The sequence below is a fragment of the Symphalangus syndactylus genome, chromosome 21 (assembly GCF_028878055.3).
Source record: "Symphalangus syndactylus isolate Jambi chromosome 21, NHGRI_mSymSyn1-v2.1_pri, whole genome shotgun sequence".
Lineage (NCBI taxonomy): Eukaryota > Metazoa > Chordata > Mammalia > Primates > Hylobatidae > Symphalangus > Symphalangus syndactylus.
The window spans coordinates 7,740,433-7,761,313 of record NC_072443.2 but is presented as its reverse complement, the minus strand read 5'-3'; the positions used below and the strand labels follow the sequence as shown (position 1 = coordinate 7,761,313).

Here is a 20,881-nt window from a genome sequence, read left to right as displayed (position 1 = left end):
GAACTAAAGAGAAAGAATACTTTCAGCTTGCAGCATTTCTTTTTGGTTTACTTATTTCATTCCTTTATCTTATTCAATAATTTGAAATCAACTTAATGTATTTGATTTTACTAGGTTTAAATTGTATTTCTTCAAATTTCACCAACTATAGCATTTATCTCCATATATTTAATAAATGATCACAAATACATCACTGTTAATATCTGCATTTACACTTTTACAACTCCTGCTATTGCTGGATTTTTCATCCTATGACATGCTAAACCAATTTACAATAAATTTAAAGAATCACAGCTGTACCTATATTAAAAATCAAGATGAAATGGAATGAAAGAAACTACACTGGATTGTCAGTGTCATAACCTTAAGAATTTGCACAACTCTTCAGCTTGTGTTTAAAATGTATCCCTGTTTGGAGAAAGAAGAACTTCAACCACATGGAATAAAAACAGGCAATTAGTATCTTATTACAAATAAGGATGTTAAAACACAGAGAAATGAACCAACTTGGGCAGCCATGGGAAAGACAAATAATAATTGAGCCCTGGATACATCTTTGGATATGAATTTCAGTTATTTTGTTTACAAAATATTTGACCTCAGACAGTGCACCAAATTGAACATCGGTGTTTTCATCAGAAAAACATGAAGCACAGGTTTGACTTGAGAATTATATGATATCTAAAGTTATGAAAACATAAGCAATACTCAATAAATGACAGAATTATTTTTTCAGTTCATTTTAGTAAAACAAACATGTTTACCAGTAGTTGTATCATACCATTAATGAAATGGTAGATTTTCCCCTATAATTACAGTTTTAATCTGGCAAAATTCTTTGGTGTTAATGCACTAATTACTTTTTCATTTCAATTCTATTTTTATTGATTGTATGAAACAAACATTAGATGAAAATTATACTAGAGCATATGGGGGTACCATTTATATCTATCTGTGTACCTATCTATATTTCATCTATCATTCATCTACCATCTGTCTGTCCTTTGAAGTATAACAGTTCATATACCTTTCATGAAGTTTAAAGTATTCTTAATCTATATCATTTTAATTATTTCAGCTTTTGGAAATTGCATAATTTTTTTACCATGGCCTAACCAACCTTAAGATACAGATTATATATAAACATATGTGTATATATATATGACACACATAATATAATATACATATTATATATGCTCTATCTTATATTACACATAATACAATGTTCTGTATTATATTATATATGACATATGCTTTATATTATATATAATATATACAATTATTCAGATTATATATATTATATATGTACACATAACATATGTGCACATATATGATGTACACATATATACATGTTACTTTTTTAGGTCATTGTGATTTTTTAATTAATTTAATATAGTCATTTATAAAATAATTCCAAATGACTTTGATATGATTTTTAGTATTAATATAAGCATTATTTTAGCATGGTGTGTTTAATTTAATAACATTCTTGTTTTTATCATATAATTTTAATTTCATAATAAACCATGTCATAATCTAATAATCTTTAGTAGCATCCTCATTTTACAGATGATGTTAACTTCTTGCAAATTCAGGAGACATATGAAACATAGTTATATATTTAAGTGGTTATGTTTATTTATCATAAGTTTTAAATAAGAATTTATAACTGAACTTTTATACTTAGGACAGAAAATTTTCTAAGCTAACAATTGATATTTGTTTTTACCTGTACAGGACAGTAAATGCACTAAAGGTAGAGATGAGCCGATAGATATGGAACGATGCAAACCAATATACACTCTCCTGTTACTAAGAGTGGATTCAAATATATCATACATTTGAATATACCAGATAGGGAAAGAAATCCAAAAAATGATGATTAAAGTGTTTATACAATCCATGTAAAACTTCAAATGAATTGTTGATTCAAATATAGATTTAGTTTTACATCAGTCTTTGAAATGGTAGAATGATAATTTTGTACTAACAAAAACTACATTATTTGTCTGGTAATCTCAAATTTATTAATTGTAATGAGATTCGTTGCAACAGAACCTTAATTCAAAATGGTAGGGCACACAGAGAAAAAAAAGGATTTTTTTTAAACTGAAGAAATCAAACTGTCAAAATATCTAGAACTAGAGTTATATTGACAAAACTCACAATATTTTAAGATGTGTACTCAATTCTTCACAATTTAATTGTGCATTAGATGCCTTGGTCTGTTTGGGGTGCTATAATGAAGTATAACTCAATGACTTACACATAAGAAATATTTACTTCTCAATGTTCTGGAGGCTGGGAAAGCCAAGATCAAGTCATGGGTATATTAGGTGCCTGTTAAGGGCCCATTCCTCATAGATGATGACTTCTACCTGTCTTTCCGTGTGTCCTCACATCGTGCAAGGGGCAGAGCAGCTCTCTGGAGCCTCTTTTATACAGGTACATATCAAGTTCGTGAGGGCTCCACCTCATGATTTAATCACTTCCCCAGGCCCCACCTCTTAATAGCATCACGTTGAGGGTTAGGAATTCAACATGTGAATTTTCAGGAGGACATATGGTCCAACAGACCATAGCACTACTGTTGTGACATACGTTTAAAAAGGTAACATTAACTAAAATACTTAAAATCATTCTTGAAGAATAGAATGATTTTTAGGATATGTCTGGAATGACTATAAATCCAGTCTAGAAATTATAGACCTATAATTTTTAGCCCATATAATGCCATTGTATTCTTAAATCATGTGCATCAAAAAACTTAATTCTTTAAATGTAGATGAATTTAGGGATGTGTTTGTATCACTATAATCCTAAAACATTGCTTTCTGAAAGATCTTAATAAATAACTACTTTTTCCCTCCAAAGACATTTGAAACAATCTTAGTGACTTGTGAAAAAAAATCATATACACAAAGTTGAGTTATATAAATTGAAAATAAAACAAAGTTAAGTACACACTTTGGGCCATTGTTGAAAGGTTGGGATGAATTGTCAGCTTCTGCTCATATTTAATGTGGACATTTTAAATGAAATACAGTTGCCTAAAATGTGGACTATGAAAGAGTTTCATTTATATTCAGATTCTCTTACCTCAATTGTTTCACTTTTCTGACTTCAAAATAAAATAAGCTAAAGTAAACACCACATGACATATGTGCACTTCAAACTACTGTCTGAAGCGTTTATTTAATTAAACCAGGTTAAGAATCAATAATGTTCTGTCCTGCCCTTCTATTCTCTAGGTCCTTTATATCAAAAGAAATCAAGTCTATCTTTACTTAATTTTTATTTGGTTTCATAACTGTGTCTGTCTTTTCCTTCTTGGTTTAAATGCTTTAAAAAACAGAATACAGAGAAATAAAGAAACATCAGAATAAAAGAAAAAGCATTCCAGCACTGAGAAAAAAATGAATGGAATAAAATCATTATAGCTCTGAGTTAGTCACTATAAATGTACTGAAATAGAACATTTGGAATAGCAGAATATATCATCTTGACACAGTTAAATCCCAAAGTGTGCAAATCAAGAAGTTGTTTATGAGCTTTTATTATGAGTGTTTAGCTATTAAAAATCTTTTTGGTTTTATTGGCAGTAATAAAACACAATTTGCACAATGTTGTGAGCTTTTAAAAATTAAGTGTCAATATGTTGGGGTTTCTTTTCTTGACAAATATTAAGTAATTATTCAATATCCAGATGGTCCATATAGAGAAACCTGCTTATCTACAAAAAGACTGATTTCTATGTTTAGGCTACAAAAATAGTTTAATTTTCACTAGTCTTTTAAAAAACATTCATGATTATGTTTAGTTGATTATGTTTTAAAACTAAATATCTAAAATAGTTCATAGTGAAAACAAGGTAAAAATGCTTAAGGAACAAGCAACATATATGCTCTATAGGTGGAGGTACTTTTATTTTATTATACTTTAAGTTTTAGGGTACATGTGCACAACGTGCAGGTTTGTTACATATGTATACATGTGCCATGTTGGTGTGCTGCACCCATTCAACCTTGCTGCGAGTATCACATCTTAAATGCTTATGGAGTGGCTGCAGGCAGGATGTGGGTAGGAATGCTGGCTTGGGGGTCCAGGATTTTTAGTTAGCCATGAACCTAAACATCTGAATGGTTGCAGTGTGTCAAGTTATGTTATTTCAGGTTAGCATTGAATGCTAAAGTTTTTATTTATATTCTAATAGACCTTATTTGGTCTATTAGAATCAACATATATAACATATCATTGGTTATATATAACTATTTCCAAAACTAAATTGAGCATTTCCGTCTGACCTGAATGAAGTTGAACTCTGACACAGTTTGAAAATCTTTAAATATTTACTGACTTGTTTGCTGCATTTGGAAAATATCTGAGAAAACCTTGTATTTACATTTTCTTTCCACTATTACCTATTAAAGGAAGCAGGACATTTATGCTCTCTTCTGTTTCTACGGGCACTCCTGTGGCTTGTATAATTTAAAACATCAAACATTTTTTAAAGTTTCATTTTAAACTTATTTATTTCTTTGGCTTCTATGAATTTAAACAGAAATCTTCATTCTATTAGCTTTCATTTCTTTTAAATAAACAGGTCTATTTATATAGCAATGAAAATATATTTTCACTGCTCTACATTTAGAAGTGTCTTAATTGATTTTATAGTAATAACCCAAGATTTAATATTATCTAACAATATATACGTTTTCTGAAAAACAATCCCTAAGAAAGAAAAAAAGTTCCCCAGTATACACCATTAAAAAATTCATTTTTATATAATATACATGTTCATATAAATAAAATAGTTATAATAAATTATAATTATAATTTCAGAAAGTATGTCTCCTATGAAATATCGAGGCTAAAGTGAGTTATTATGTTATTAATCTGTTTTATATTTAGGAAGCATGTTCTACATATATAAATAAATGTATTTCTAGAACATCTCTAAATTAAAAAAAATCATTAATAAACTGGTTGTATCTTTCTTACTAACCAGTGAATTAAATTTACAAGCTGTGCCTTTGAAGCTGAAAAGATTGCAGGCACTGCCCTTGCTTCTTTGACACTCCACATGAAACACAGTTAATAACCTCCTGTATAAGCTTGGTGAAACACCGAATTGATACTAATTATACCAACTTTGGGATAGAAGGTGACCTTGACTTCAGCTGGAACTTTCTGCCAGGACAATAAATAAGAGGAAATGCCACAAAGCATGACTTCTGAGAAGAGTCTAATACAATCTATTAACTTTGGGGAGTTCATGGAATTCCAATAAGTGTTCAGATAATTGTAATATTTTAAAACATCTCTTGCTTCAATAATACAGTAGTTTCTTATTTCTCCAGACTTCAAATAATCCCCCATTAGCTTTCTATACCATTTAAATTAAGCTATGGCCAGAAAATTAAAAGCTACTTGATGGAAAGTGTGTATAAGGTAATTACAAGACAAGTAAGCAGAATTTTCTGAATACCTTCTGAAATATGTACATAACACTTATACAGTTTTAGTATCAGAACTGCTTTTAGTGAAGCTATGACAACACTGTTTCTTAAATAAAGAAATATCTGTGTTAAATGATTGAGAAAAACGACTAAGAAAAAGCAGTTGCCCCAGTGAGTCCACAGGTTTAAACTATTGAAAAAAACCTGTCAAGATCAATAATGTGTAGCTGTTTCACAGTTAAAATTTTGTTTTTAACAGTGTTAAAAAAGATAGGGTCAATAAAGTTACTATAAATGCTAACAGGTAAGAACAGAAATTAAACTGTCTTCGCCCATATTGTTTAAAGAATTACGTTTGTGTCCAGAGAATTCTGTTCAAATGGTTCAGTTATAATAAATGAAAATACCTAGTTTAGGCCCACTTATTTTTCATCTTAGAAAAAGGAGATGGACTCAAATATGCCCAGAGCTGTTTTGTTACTGACTAGTAAGCAAAGAAGGCTGAACAATGAGTGTTTACATGGGGAAAAGAGAAAGCAACTGTGAACTAACATGAGATTACATTAGAGCCATTGAGTGAGAAGCATGTGTTTTCAAAAACATTTAAACCAATTTTGATATTTAAAAAGCGGGTTCTATAATAAAGAAGGACAATGGTATTCTAGGGTAGTCTGGTTTAAACTGGGTAAAGTACAATGCTCTTAGTACAATTTTTTTCTCTCAAAGTCGTGTTTTAAAAATATTAATTATAAGCCCCATTCCTCCATTCTGTTACTCTGGATGTCAGCAGGAAACTAATGGCCATCTCAAATGGGTGGAGCCAAAGTGTGTAAAATAAGGAGACTTTTTAACAGAAAGACAGGCAGTTTTTGGAAACTAATAAAGTAGGAAAAGCGTAAGAGAACTGTTGCTACAGTAAGATGCTATTATCAGCACTAGACCAGAAGAGCCAAAGGAAGTGAGTGAAGTTATCCTAACCAAAGAAATACTGGAGCCATTTTTGGGTACCACTTAAAAGGAGCAGTAGTCAAGCAAGTATCAGAACCTCAAGAAAACGAGGACACTGGGGAACAGGGGACCAAAATTCAGACCACTTTTTTCTCTTGCCTTTCAATAGGATATTCTGTTAATTGAATCCATCTGAAAATCAAGGTCGTTGCAGAGAAGTCAGCCTTCTAGAGCACAGAACAGGGCAAAACAGGACGAAGGATGGATTTGGAGACCAAATGGAGAAGGAAGAGCAGAGACACCTGTGTTCCAAATATGACACCTAACTTCTTTACTCAGAGCAGTTACATGTCAGATTATATTTTAGTTTTTCATTTCTCTTATAGGCATACATATTACAAGTCTATAATAGAAAACTAGTGGCTGGGTGCAGTGGTTCATGCCTGTAATCCCGGCACTTTTGGAGGCTGAGGTAGGCGATCACCTGAGGTCAGGGGTTCAAGACCAGCCTTCCCAACATGGTGAAACCCCGTCTCTACTAAAAATACAAAAAATTAGCTGGGCATGGTGGCGGGCGCCTGTAATCCCAGCTACTCGGGAGGCTGAGGCAGGAGAATGGCATGAACCCGGGAGGTGCAGGTTACAGTGAGCTGAGATCACACCACTGCCCTCCAGCCTGGGCAACAAGAGAGAAACTCCATGTCAAAAAAAAAAAAAAAAAAGAATAAAGAAAAAAAAGAAAAGAAAACTAATAATGGAGTTAGAAATGGTGGTAAATGGAAACACTTTAAAACACTTAACAATTCACTTTAATACAGATGGTCTCCAACTTAGATGGTTTCATTTAAGATTTTTTTGCCTTCATGATGGCACAAAAGTGATACACAGTCAGTAGAATCCGTACTTTGAGTACCAATACAACCATTTTGTTTTTCACTTTCAGTCAGTAGTCAATAAATTGCATGAGATATTCAATACTTTATTATAAGATAAGCTTTGGGTTAGATGATTTTGCCTAACTGTAGGCTAATGTAAGTGTTCTGAAAATGTTTCAGGTAGACTAGCTTAAGCTGTAATGTTCAGTAGATTAGGTGTATTAAATATATTTTTGACTTATATTTTTAACTTAACAATGGGATTATCTGGACATAATGCCATCATAAGTTTAGGCGCATCTGTATGTGATTGCCTATTGCAGGCTGCATTGGGAAAAGACAGACTCTAGAGGATAGAGGACCCGTTATGGAACTTGATAAGGCTGCTATGTTAGTCGATACTAACCTTATAGTATAATTTCTAAAATTAAATATGTTTATGCATTTCACTTGCTTAAAACAATGGCTGGTTCACAATAAATAATAAGGGTTAGCTTTTATAATAATTATTCACAATTTTCTTAAAATTACTCATCCAAACAACAGAGGATAAAAATGACTTTGTTCTTTTGTGAATATCAGTGAGATTATCTGGCAACTGCTAGGTGAAGGCTGAAATCTATGGTAGATAGACCACCCTTTAAAGCCACGCGAGGCTTCTTAGAAAACTAATGCTATGAATAACCCTCTCTTGATTTCAAGTAAGTAGTTAAATGTGGCACATTATGCCGCCCCCAAAAAATGCCATTTTGCCATAAGGATTATTTTGAACTAAAGGCACTTGAGAACCACTAGGTAGAGAAAAGACACTGATCTCCCCCTTTCTCCCTTTAACAGGAGAAAAGGAACAATCTGTCACCAGAGATGGGAGATAAACCCTGGTGGGAAAGATGCCAATCTGTGTAGCAGCATAAAAGAAACATTGTCTTTATAGCAGCATGATTTATAGTCCTTTGGGTATATACCCAGTAATGGGATGGCTGGGTCAAATGGTATTTCTAGTTCTAGATCCCTGAGGAATCGCCACACTGACTTCCACAATGCTTGAACTAGTTTACAGTCCCACCAACAGTGTAAAAGTGTTCCTATTTCTCCACATCCTCTCCAGCACCTGTTGTTTCCTGATTTTTTAATGATGGCCATTCTAACTGGTGTGAGATGGTATCTCACTGTGGTTTTGATTTGCATTTCTCTGATGGCCCGTGATGATGAGCATTTCTTCATGTGTTTTTTGGCTGCATAAATGTCTTGTTTTGAGAAGTGTCTGTTCATGTCCTCTGCCCACTTTTTGATGGGGTTGTTTGTTTTTTTCTTGTAAATTTGTTTGAGTTCATTGTAGATTCTGGATATTAGCCCTTTGTCAGATGAGTAGGTTGCAAAAATTTTCTCCCATTCTGTAGGTTGCGTGTTCACTCTATAAATCATGCTGCTGTAAAGACACATGCACACGTATGTTTATTGCGGCACTATTCACAATAGCAAAGAGTTGGAACCAACCCAAATGTCCAACAACGATAGACTGGATTAAGAAAATGTGGCACATATACACCATGGAATACTATGCAGCCATAAAAAATGATGAGTTCATGTCCTTTGTAGGGACATGGATGAAACTGGAAAACATCATTCTCAGTAAACTATCGCAAGGACAAAAAACCAAACACCACATGTTCTCACTCATAGGTGGGAATTGAACAATGAGAACTCATGGACACAGGAAGGGGAACATCACACTTCGGGGACTGTTGTGGGGTGGGGGGAGGGACAGCATTAGGAGATATACCTAATGCTAAATGACGAGTTAATGGGTGCAGGAAATCAACATGGCACATGGATGCGTATGTAACAAACCTGCACATTGTGCACATGTACCCTAGAACCTGAAGTATAATAAAAAAAAAAGAAAAAAAATAAATAAAATAAAATAAAAAATAAGAAGCTACAAAAAAAAAAAAATTGTCACAGGGACTGGTAGTTAAGGCTAAGAAAAATCTGTACAAACACACCTTGTTAAAATAACTCTTATCTTCCTTATCCCCCCCCACACATTTTAATTATTTTTGCACTGTGGCCATCCTTTATTCAACCTACTGTCTAATCACTTGTCTTTTGCCACTTCTTTGGCTCCTCATTTTCCATGAGGACTTCCAAATACATGTGAAATAAAATCTTTATTCTTTTGTTCTGTTTAGTTTGTTTTATATCAACTGAATTCTCAGGCCCAATTGAAGACTAAGAAAGCAGAGGTAAAGTTTTGCCTCTTCTATAGTAGGATAAAACAGAATTGCATTGTAATTCTTAATTATTCAATTTAATCAGATCAGTTATCAAATAAATAAAAAACAATTTTTAAACAAAAGTAAGCCATTTTATAAGTAATTTACATTGTCAAATATTAACACAGCCATTACAATAATAAGTTAAGAGAATGGTCTTTAGTATCAGAAATAATCTAGTTTGATTGCCAAGTGCATGATATGCAAGTTATAGTTTAAGATTTGGCTTCTCCACCTCTAAAATTATTACAAGCATCAAAATAAGTAAGGACTACAATTTTCAGTCATTATCATAATATGGCTGATATTCTAAATATGAGAAGCTATTACTATAAAAATTTATTAAGGATATTGATTTAGCTTAAGGAATTTGGACTTATTAATATTAATTGATACCATTTTCATGTTAAAATATATTTCATTATCGTTTGCTATCACTGATTTATAAAACCTACTATTCATCTTTGATATATTGACCTATGAAGTCGCTTATTTGACTTAAAACAATCATTACTAAATCCAATTGATTGAAATACACTAAAACTTTTTCAGTAAATTAAATAACTATGGAATATTTGGGATATTATCTAAACATATTCAAGATTAGGCAGAAAAACCACATTAGTTAAATTTCAAAAAGTTTTAGCTTCTTACTTAGTGTATTTTTCATTTTAAATAATTGTTCATCACAGAAAAATTAGCTTTTAAAATATTAAACAAAATAAAAAAGAGACTCTTCCTTACTCTGTACTATTGAAATAATCTGTTACATTTTGCAAATATTCTCGTAGAGATTTTATTTTAAACTTATACATGTATATTGCTTATACAAAAAAATTGACGTGAAATATTTTTATTTTGCATGCTTTTTATCATTTATGTCATGATCATCTTAATATGTCAATAATTGTAATTCTATATTTCTTAAGTTTTTAGTAAGTTTTACTGACCTTCCTCTGATATGAAAATACTAATATATGGAGTCATTTTATTTTTCTAAATTTATAAGAATAATAATTTTACAATATTTTTTGCATTTGTTGTTAGGTATAAAACTATAGTGAAACATTAGAATACAGATAAGTTCAAGTTTTCATGTGTATATTTAAAGTACAGGCATACTTTGGAGATATCCTGGGTTCAGTTCAGATCGCCACAATAAAGCACATGTTACAATATCATGAGTCTCACACATTTTTGTTTGTTTCTTGGTGCATATAAAAGTTAACTATCCCATAGTCTATTCAGTGTGCGATAGCATCATGTCCATAAAAACAATGTACATACCTTAATTTAAAGATGTTTTATTACTAAAAAATGCCAATGATCATCCGAGTCTTCAGCGAGTTGTAATTTCTTTGCTGCTGGAGCATCTTGCTTTGATGTTGATGGCTGCTGACTGATCAGTGAGTGGTTGCTGAAGGTTAGAGTGGTATGGCAATTTCTTAAAACAAAACAACAATAAGGTTTGACACATTGATTGATTATTCTTTTCCTGAAAATTTCTGTGCGATTTCTGTTTGATGAAATTTTATCCACAGTAGAACGTCTTTCAAAATTAAAGTTAATCCTCTGATACCCTTCCATTGCTTTATCAACTAAATTTATGTAATATTCTAAATCCTTTGTGAATATTTCAGCAATCTTCACAGGGCCAGGCACAGTGACTTATGCCTATAATCCCAGGACTTCGAGAGGCCAAGGTGTGAAGATTGCTTGAGGCCAGGAGTTCAAGACCACCCTGGGCAACATAGCGAGACCTTGATTCTGCAAAAAATCCAAAACAAACAAAAAATAAAAACAAAAAGAAAAATTGGTCACTGCATCTTCACCAGGAGTAGATTTCAGCTTAAGAAATCATTTTATTTGCTCCACCATAAGAATCAACTCCCCATCCATTAAGTTTGGTGATGAGATTACAGTGATTCACTCACATCTTTAGGCTCTACTTATAGTTATCCTGCTATTTTTACCACATCTGCACTTACTTCCACCACTGAAGTCTTGAATGTCTCAATCATCTATAAAGATTAGAATAAGCTTCCTCCAAACTCCTGCCAGTGTTGATATTTTGACTTCCTCCCAGGAATCACAAATGATCTTATGGTGAATCATTTCCGGTAGGTTTTTAATTTACTTTGCCCAGATTCATCAGAAGAATCACTGTCTTGGCAGCTATAGCTTTAAAAACTGTATCTCTTAAATAACAAAATTTGAAAGTTAAAATTATTCCTTGATCCATGGGCTACAGAATGGATGTTGTGTTAACAGGCATGAAGACAACATTAATGACCTCATACATCTCCTTTAGAGCTCTTGGGTAACTCGATGCATTGTCGATGAGCAGTAATATCTTGAAAGGAATCTTTTTTCTTTCTTTTTCTGAGCAGTAGGTCTCAGTCTCAACATTGAGCTTAAAGTATTCAATAAAATGTGTTATAAATAGATGTGCTAACACCCAGGCTTTGTTATAACATTGATGAAGCACAGATTAGATATAGTATTTTTATTAAAGGCCTTAGGATTTTCAGAATGGTAAATGAACATTGGCTTCAACTTAAAATCACCAGCTGCATTAGCCCCTAACAAGCAAGTCAATCTGTTCTTAGAAGATTTGAAGTCAGGCACTGGCTTCTATTCTCTACCTGTGAAAGTTATAAATGGCATCTTCTTCCAGTAGAGGACTCTTTCATCTACATTTAAATGCTGTCGCTTAGTGCAGCTGCCTTCATTAGTGATCTTAGGTAGATGTTCTGGATAACATGCTATAGCTTCTCCATCAGCCCTTGTTGCTTCACCTTGCACTTTTGTGTTCTGAAGATGACTTATTTTCTTAAGCCTTATGAAGCAACTTCCACTAGCTTCAGACTTTTTTTCTGCAGCTCCTTCACGTCTTTCAACCTTCACAGAATTGAAGAGAGTTAGGGCCTTGGTCTGGATTAGGCTTTAGTTTAAGAGAATGCTGTGGCAGATTTGGCCTTAATCAAGACCACTTAAACTTTCTCTATACCAGCAATAAGGCTGTTTTGCTCTCTTATAATTTACATGTCCACCGGAGTTGCACTTTTCATCTCCTTCAAGAACTTTTTGTTCGCATTCACAACTTGATTGGCACAACATGTGTAGCTTTCAGCCTCTCGTGGCTTTCAGCATGCCTTCCTCACTGAGCTTCATCATTTCTAGCTTCTGATTCAAAGTTAGAAATGTGTGCCGCCTCCTTTCATTTGAATACCTAGAGATCATTGTAGGATTCTTAATTGGCCTAATGTCAATGTCTCAGGAACTAGGGAGCCCGGAGGAGAGGGAGAGGTGGGGAAAACAGCTGGTCAGTAAATTAGTCAGAACAGACACATTTATCAAGTTGTGTTTGTCTTCTTATATGAGCATGGTTTGCGGAGTCCCAAAACAATTACAATGGAAACATCAAAGATTATTGATCACATATCACTGTAACAGATATAATAATGATGAAAACTTGAAATATATCAAAATCCCCAAAATGTGACACAGACATTAAATGAGCACATGCTGTTGGAAAAATAGTGCCAACCGCCTAGGTCAATTCAGGGTTGCCACAAACCTTCTTTGTAAAAAAGAAAAAAAAAATTCGTTATCTGCAGAGCACAACAAAGTGAAGCACAATAAAATGAGATATGGCTACACAAACAGACAACAGCTGTTATAGTGTTTTAAGGTCTAAGACAGTTAGGAGAATAATGAACATTGTGGTAAAATAGTACTTTGCCTGTTTACTTAATGGAGTATTTCAACCAAAATTCCATATTTCTGTAACATCTTAATATTTCAATAATGTATTATTTAATACATGACACAATATACAGATTTTGGAATGTTCTCTTTTTAAAAGTCACATTGGTATTGATTTACAATTGAAGTGAGAGGCCTGCATTAAAATTCTGGAGGAAAAACAGTATAAATGATTTTCTACATCATATGAAGTCACTCAAAATAAAAGTTTATTCTTAAGTGACACTCAAGATATGATGATATATTCATCATATGCTAAGTTTATTTGGAAATTTTAAAATAGTATAACAGAATGAAAGAAGCAGCCTTCAAAGCCATTTAATCTACTTTCTCCATCATATTCTAAGTGAAGAAATGGAACCCCAGAGAAAATAAGATATTTACTTATGACCATACACTATTTATTTCTATAAGAAGCCTAAAATAATATTCTACTGGATCATTCTTCCATAATGATTAGTGATAGGTATTCTTTTTTATATAGAAAGTCTTCAGTTGATATATTCTAATTTTATGCATAGTTCAAGTTACAAGACTCAGAAAGAGGAGATGGAAGAAAGGAAGACTTTAAAAATAAAATACGGGGCGGGCACAGTGGCTCATGCCTGTAATCCCAGCACTTTGGGAGGCCAAGGTGGGTGGATCACAAGGTCAGGAGATCGAGACCATCCTGGCTAACCAGGTGAAACCCCGTCTCTATTAAAAATACAAAAAAATTAGCCAGGCATGGTGTCGGGTGCCTGTAGTCCCAGCTACTCGGGAGGCTGAGGCAGGAGAATGGTGTGAACCTAGGAGGCAGAGCTTTCAGTGAGCCGAGATCATGCCACTGCACTCCAGCCTGGGTGACAGAGCGAGACTCCATCTCAAAAAAAAAAAAAAATAAATAAAAATAAAAATAAAATAAAAGATTTTGTTCATTAATACTGTAAGACAAAAGCAGAGGGATCAAAATTTGAAGATTTATATTATTTCAATTTACTTTCAAACAATGCCACTAAGAATCATTACTTATTAAAGCCTGAAAGGCCTTGCCAAGTTAAAAGCTTCCATTTCTTCATTTACTTTTTTTTTTTTTTTTTTTTGAGACAGGGTCTCGCTCTGTAACCAGGCTGGAGTGCAGTAGTGTGATCTCAGCTCACTGCAACCTCTGCTCCCGGGTTCAAGTGATTCTCCTGCTTAGCACCCCCAGTAGCTGGGACTACAGGCGCATGCCACCTAGTTGCAAAATTGGAACTAAAATTCACATACACATAATCCAATATACTATTCTGTAAATGCTTCTTCACAATACAAGAGTTAATTTAGAAATCAAATTAAGAAAAACCATACATATAATATTTTTGTGGAAGCACCTATAAATGTGCAGAGGTGTTACAAATATTATTTTAAGAATACATAGATAACACATTTGATCTAGTGAAAACTTTATTGTTCTGAAATATTCTGAGAAACTCTATGATTCATCTTCATCAAATTCAGCAGATGAATTTATTTATTACATTATTTACTATACATTACATTATTACTAAAATTACATTATTTACTACACATCCCCACTCCAACCTTTTTGGAAAGTTATTTTTAATCTGAGAAGACAGTTATTGAGATCAGTTATTTTAATGGCTTTTCCTAAACATCTAGTTTTAGTGATTCTTTGACCAAGTCTTAAAACAAGATAAAGAATCCCTATTTTGATGCCTTTGAAATTCCTGTTCTTACACTTCTTCATCATTCTTACTAGTCTAGTAACTTTCTCTTCTATCCCCATTCTGGCCCTGAAAGCCTCATCTCATTATCAGAAGTGCTAAGTGATACATCGGTCAGTGTGGAGCTGTAATTGCTTTGTCTTCCATAAACTACTTGGCTAAAATCTATTCAAGGTCAAGGCTGTCACTTTCATCTCTGCGTGCAGTTTGGCTCTAAAATGAAAGTGTTTTGTTTAAATTATATCTGAGGGTTTAGGTGTTCAAAAACTAAAGGGAATCACTTCTCAAGTTTAATCTATGAGACACACCAAAAAAAGCAACACAAACATAATTGCCTGAGCAGCAGTCAAATTTAAGCCTGCAGAATAAAAGTCCTGTGTATTATTTGCATAACTATAACTTAATTTTATTAGAACCATGAACTTTAATGCCATGTCCTTGATTATTCATTCATAATCTATAAGCTGTGGAACTGTTAGCGTATTGCAAATTACTACAAATTTGTAGTAATATCATCACTGTTTTATTTTAGAACTTTTCCTTGAACTACTACTGGCCACAAATCAATGATTTCCTTAATTGGGAAAATGGAAACATCACTATTACAAGACAATGTCAAATAAAAATAATAATTCATCTTTTTGGAAAAAACTTATTTTAAAATTTAGTAAAGTGAATTTTTTATCCCACTGTGTTTGATGAATTTTAGATTTCATTGGGATACTTGTGTAATTGCATTATAATAGTATAAAATTGGGAAAAGATGATGTTTTCGCATTCCGTACACAATTCATTTTCAGTTTTTTGCTTTTCATGCATTCCTAACATGCTGTTAGAAGATGAAATGAACATGCCATCTAGAAATGCAAGCTGACTTTGCAGCAGGTTCTTTATAGGATCAGAACTTTGGAAGAGTCACCAAATTCCATGGTCTGTCTTCGTTTTGGTCAGGAGAAAATTTACTATATCAATAAATTCAGTGAAATTAGGCTCTGAGAAGAACAAATGTATCATTTATCATCAATTCATTCCGTAGTGTTTTTGAACTTTTATTTTGCATTGAACATTTAGTATGATAAGCAACATGGATGATCCACGAAAAGGTTTCATTGAGAAAAACCACCTGACTGAGAAGGAGAGGTGAAGGAAGAGGGTATTGAAGACAGGATTTTTAGTAGAGTAATCCCACCAGACATGGACAGTGTTGGTAAAATTACAATGCCTGGGAGCGGGGTTGGGGGTGGGGGTAGAGAAGCATAGATACGTAGATTTTGGATTTTTTTCATTTCTATTTTGAAAAACTGTTTTCATACTGTGATATAACAACTCCATGACTGATACTTCATTTTTTCTGTAGTTAATTTTCTAAATTTCAACAGTTTTATAACATTTCTGGTAGTTATAATTCTATCCTCTCTGGAAACCTCAGGAATAATATGGATTTCCTTGCTCCTAAAATACTATTTTTATTTGCAAGATACACGTCTTCAAACAGAAATAGGAATTAGATATGCAAAGGAAAAGGAGAGGACAGCAAAAATATATAAAGAGAGCACTACACATTTAGTTTGCCTAGAGTAAATCATACAAGGTAAGCAGTAGTGAAAATAAATATATATTCACTTATGCACTTATTGATTCAATATTCTGTATTATTCTATGGATAGAAAGAAGTAAATTATATGAAATATAGTAGGTCACACTCAAAAGTTTAGGGCTTATTCAGGAAGTGATGAGAAACAATTTAAGTAAAATGATAAAACGGTACTTAGGCTTTTGAAGATCGCTGTGACTTAGGCTTCTGAAGATCACTGTGATATAGTAAGATGGATGGAAGATCGAGAAAGAAAGAAATGACAGGAAGCCACTGGAGAAGTTTAGATAATTAACAATGAGAGCTTAAAGAAAGACAATGGCCAAAGGCATGGTAAAAAGACAATTGTTCCAAGATATTATTTGAGAAAGTAAAATTAGGCCGGGAGCAGTGGCTCACACCTATAATCCCAGCACTTTGGGAGGCCGAGGTGGGAGGATCACAAGGTCAGGAGATTGAGACCATCCTTTCTAACACGGTGAAACCCCGTCTCTACTAAAAATACAAAAAATTAGCCAGGCGTGGTGGCGGCGCCTATAGTCCCAGCTACTCGGGAGGCTGAGGCAGGAGAATGGCATGAACCCGGGAGGCGGAGCTGGCAGTGAGCCGAGATCGGTCCACTGCACTCCAGCCTGGGTAACAGAGGGGGACTCTGTCTCAAAAAAAAAGAAAAAAAAAAAGAAAGAAAGTAAAATTGACAGATTTTTAACCGATTAAGGAAGAAATTTTAGTTTAAAGAATGGGAGATATCAAAGAACGGCTACTAGGATTTTAGCTTTGGTCTCGGGGTGTTTGGTGCAATTTATCAAAGTAAGAAATATAAGGGGTAAGGGTTTTATGGGAAAAAAAATAATGTTTTCCATTTAAACATGTAGAGTTTTAAAACGCTTTGCAATAGCCAAGTGAAGATATCTAATTAACAAGTAAGACTGAGTCTAGGGACGGAAATTCTTAGGAATTACAGCAAGATTCATAGCACCAAATGTTTCAGAGAGGCCAAGTATGATAACCTGAAAAATACTTATTTAATTTTGCCAGGCGTGGTAGCTCACACCTGTAATCCCATCACTTTGGGAGGCCGAGGGTTGTGGATCACTTGAGTTTGAGACCAGCCTGGTCAACATGGTGAAACCCCCATCTCTACTAAAACTACCAAAAATTTTCAGGCATGATGGTGTGCGCCTGTAGCCCCAGCTTCTTGGGAGGCCAAGACACAAGAATCGCTTGAACCCAGGAGGTGAAGCTTGCAGTGAGCCCAGATAGTGCCACTGCACTCCAGCCTGAGTTACCAAGCTAGACTCTGTCAAAAAAAAAGAAAAGAAACAGAAAGAAGGAAGGAAAGAAGGAAGGAAGGAAGGAAGGAAGGGAGGAAGGGAGAAGGGAGGAAGGGAGGGAGGGAGGGAGGGAGGGAAAGACAGAGAGAAAGAAAGAAAAAGAAAGAAAGAAGAAAAGAAAGAAGAAAGAAAGAAAGAAAGAAAGAAAGAAAGAAAGAAAGAAAGAAGAAAGAAAGAAAGAAGAAAAAGAAAGAAAGAAAGAAAGAAAGAAAGAAAGAAAGAAAGAAAAGAAAGAAAGAAAGAAAAGAAAGAAAGACAGACTTATTTAATTTTTATACAGGGAGTGGTGATGAATTTAGAAAAATCAGTTTTAATGAAGTGATTAGATAAAAGTCAGACTGCAGGACTTTAAAAGTAGGTGGGACATAAAATATAGATAAAGTCACTGCACTCTATTATTTTAAGAATGTTGTCTGAGAAGAAAATGAGAGATATAAAACTGATAGAGGACAACATAAATTCAGTTAACACTTTCAAAGGATGGCATAAATTAAGCATTTTTAAATGCTGTGAGAATGCTAGGGAGAAAAAAGAGATGTTGAATATATTGTTTAAAAAAGAGATAAGCTGACAAAATAAAGCCACGAACGTTCAAGATGTCATGAAATTCATTTTTTTAAAATTCATGCATTAGCCTTGAACACATGGCATCGCTCTGTGTTTAATGAATCTGAGGAGAGAAGATAAATGTAGACACCAGTTTGCCAGAAAAGGGGGGAAGCATGTTCAGGGAAAGTGGGAAATTAACAGAGCTTTTACTTGATGACCTGTATTTTCTGTATAAGTTAAGAGGGGATTGTTTTCTAAAAAGGATAGAAAATTAGCATAGAGGGTATCTTTAAAAAATTGGTGAAGTTTCGAAATAATGGCTGTGCAAATAAAAAAGAGGGCTTAATAGGAACTTACCATGTTTCCTGAAAAAGATTTTCTCATTCATTCCTTGAATAATTATTATCTATTTCTATCAGGCATTATTGTAAACTCTGGGGAAAGAGTAAAGAGCAAGATGGATATAGTCAATATTTTTATAGGAAGGTGAGAAGATAAGTAATCTTTAAAACATACAGAGTTCTCTGATTTGCTGTACAAGGTCATGATAAAGGACCCTCCTAGGGAAGTGATATTTGCTAGATATGAGGGACTTGTGTAAGATGTGAAGTTGGGGAATGGAGAGATGGGGAAGAGGAAGGAGTCTTTCACGGATAGGAAATAGCAAATGCAAAGTTCCTGATTGGACCAAAAAAAAAAAAAAAAGCTTAGCCTGCTCAAAAACTATGAAAGAGTGCCAATGAGGCTAGAATGCAGGTTGTCACAAAAATGATATGAAAATATGTGGTAGTTGAATTAGATCCTGCAAAACTTTAAATAATTTATTTTAAGAGTTGGAGTTTCTATCCTAGGAGTGATTAAGGAAGAGGGGAAGAGAGAGAGGAGAGATCCTAATTGGTTTTTAATAAAATAGAAACATAGAATTCTGGCTGCAGAGGAGCAAATGTATACGAAATGTACCAGAGGGGATGGTGGGAGAAAGTTTAGGGAGCTATTGAAATAATTCTGGTGAATGATGATAATGGTTTAGACTACAATGTCGGAATTATAGACAGAAAGGTAGAATAATTAATATTAGCATGCAAAATTCGCAGGTTTTGTGATTGTTGGACTATATGGATGAAAGAACGAGAAGATATCACAAGCTTCCAGCCAACCAAACTTAATGGTGGGTGTTGCCATTCAGTCAGATAGGAAACACTGGTGATAGAATTATGAACTTGTTTTGAACATGTTGAGTTTGTTGGGTATTTGATATCTCCAAGTGAAAATTTGATATTGAATGGAGAGTTGGATATACAGATCTGGAACTCAGATCAAATAGTAGTACATATAATTGATCCAAGGCAAGCTTGGGTTCATGCCAGAAGAATATACAAAGAGCAGAAAACGTAAACTGAGGTTAGAGACCATGAACTTGTAGCAGTGCAAATTTACAATGTTTAAATTATTTTTACAGTTCTCAGAAGTCCGTATTGTAAATGGATATGCGTGCTTTGATTGAGAAGACACAGGATTATGATTAGGCAAGTACAATGAAAGGAAGAAACCAAGGCTTCTAGAGAGTGATGGTCTTTCATCTGTAAAGGGGGATGACGGGCTGGCCAAACACAGATTAATTTAAAAAGATGAAAAAAACAAACAACCCCTTCAACAAGTGGGCAAGAGATATGAACAGACACTTCTCAAAAGAAGACATTTATACAGCCAAAAGACACATGAAAAAATGCTCATCATCATTGGCCATCAGAGAAATGCAAACCAAAACCACAATGAGATACCATCTCACATCAGTTAGAAAGGCCATCATTAAAAAGTCAGGAAACAACAGGTGCTGGAGAGGATGTGGAGAAATAGGAACACTTTTACACTGTTGGTGGGACTGTAAACTAGTTCAACCATTGTGGAAGTCAGTGTGGCGATTCCTCAGGGATCTAGAACTAGAAATACCATTTGACCCAGCAATCCCATTACTGGGTATATACCCAAAGGATGATAAATCATGCTGCTATCAAGACACATGCACACATATGTTTATTGTGGCACTACTCACAATAGCAAAGACTTGGAACCAAGCCAAATGTTCAACAATGATAGACTGGATTAAGAAAATGTGGCACATATACACCATGGAATACTATGCAGCCATAAAAAAGGATGAGTTCATGTCATTTGTAGGGACATGGATGAAGCTGGAAACCATCATTCTCAGCACACTATCGCAAGGACAAAAAACCAAACACCGCATGTTCTCACTCATAGGTGGGAATTGAACAATGAGAACACATGGACACAGGAAGGGGAACATCACACTCCGGGGCCTGTTGTGGGGTGAGGGGAGGGGGGAGGGATAGCATTAGGAGATATACCTA

General features: G+C 34.0%; 1 protein-coding gene across 6 annotated transcripts in view; it reads left to right on the top strand.

The window, feature by feature from the left end:
- Window positions 1–20,881, top strand: part of CADM2 (cell adhesion molecule 2) — a 1,117,716-nt gene that overhangs the window by 1,033,007 nt on the left and 63,828 nt on the right. The window lies entirely within an intron of this gene.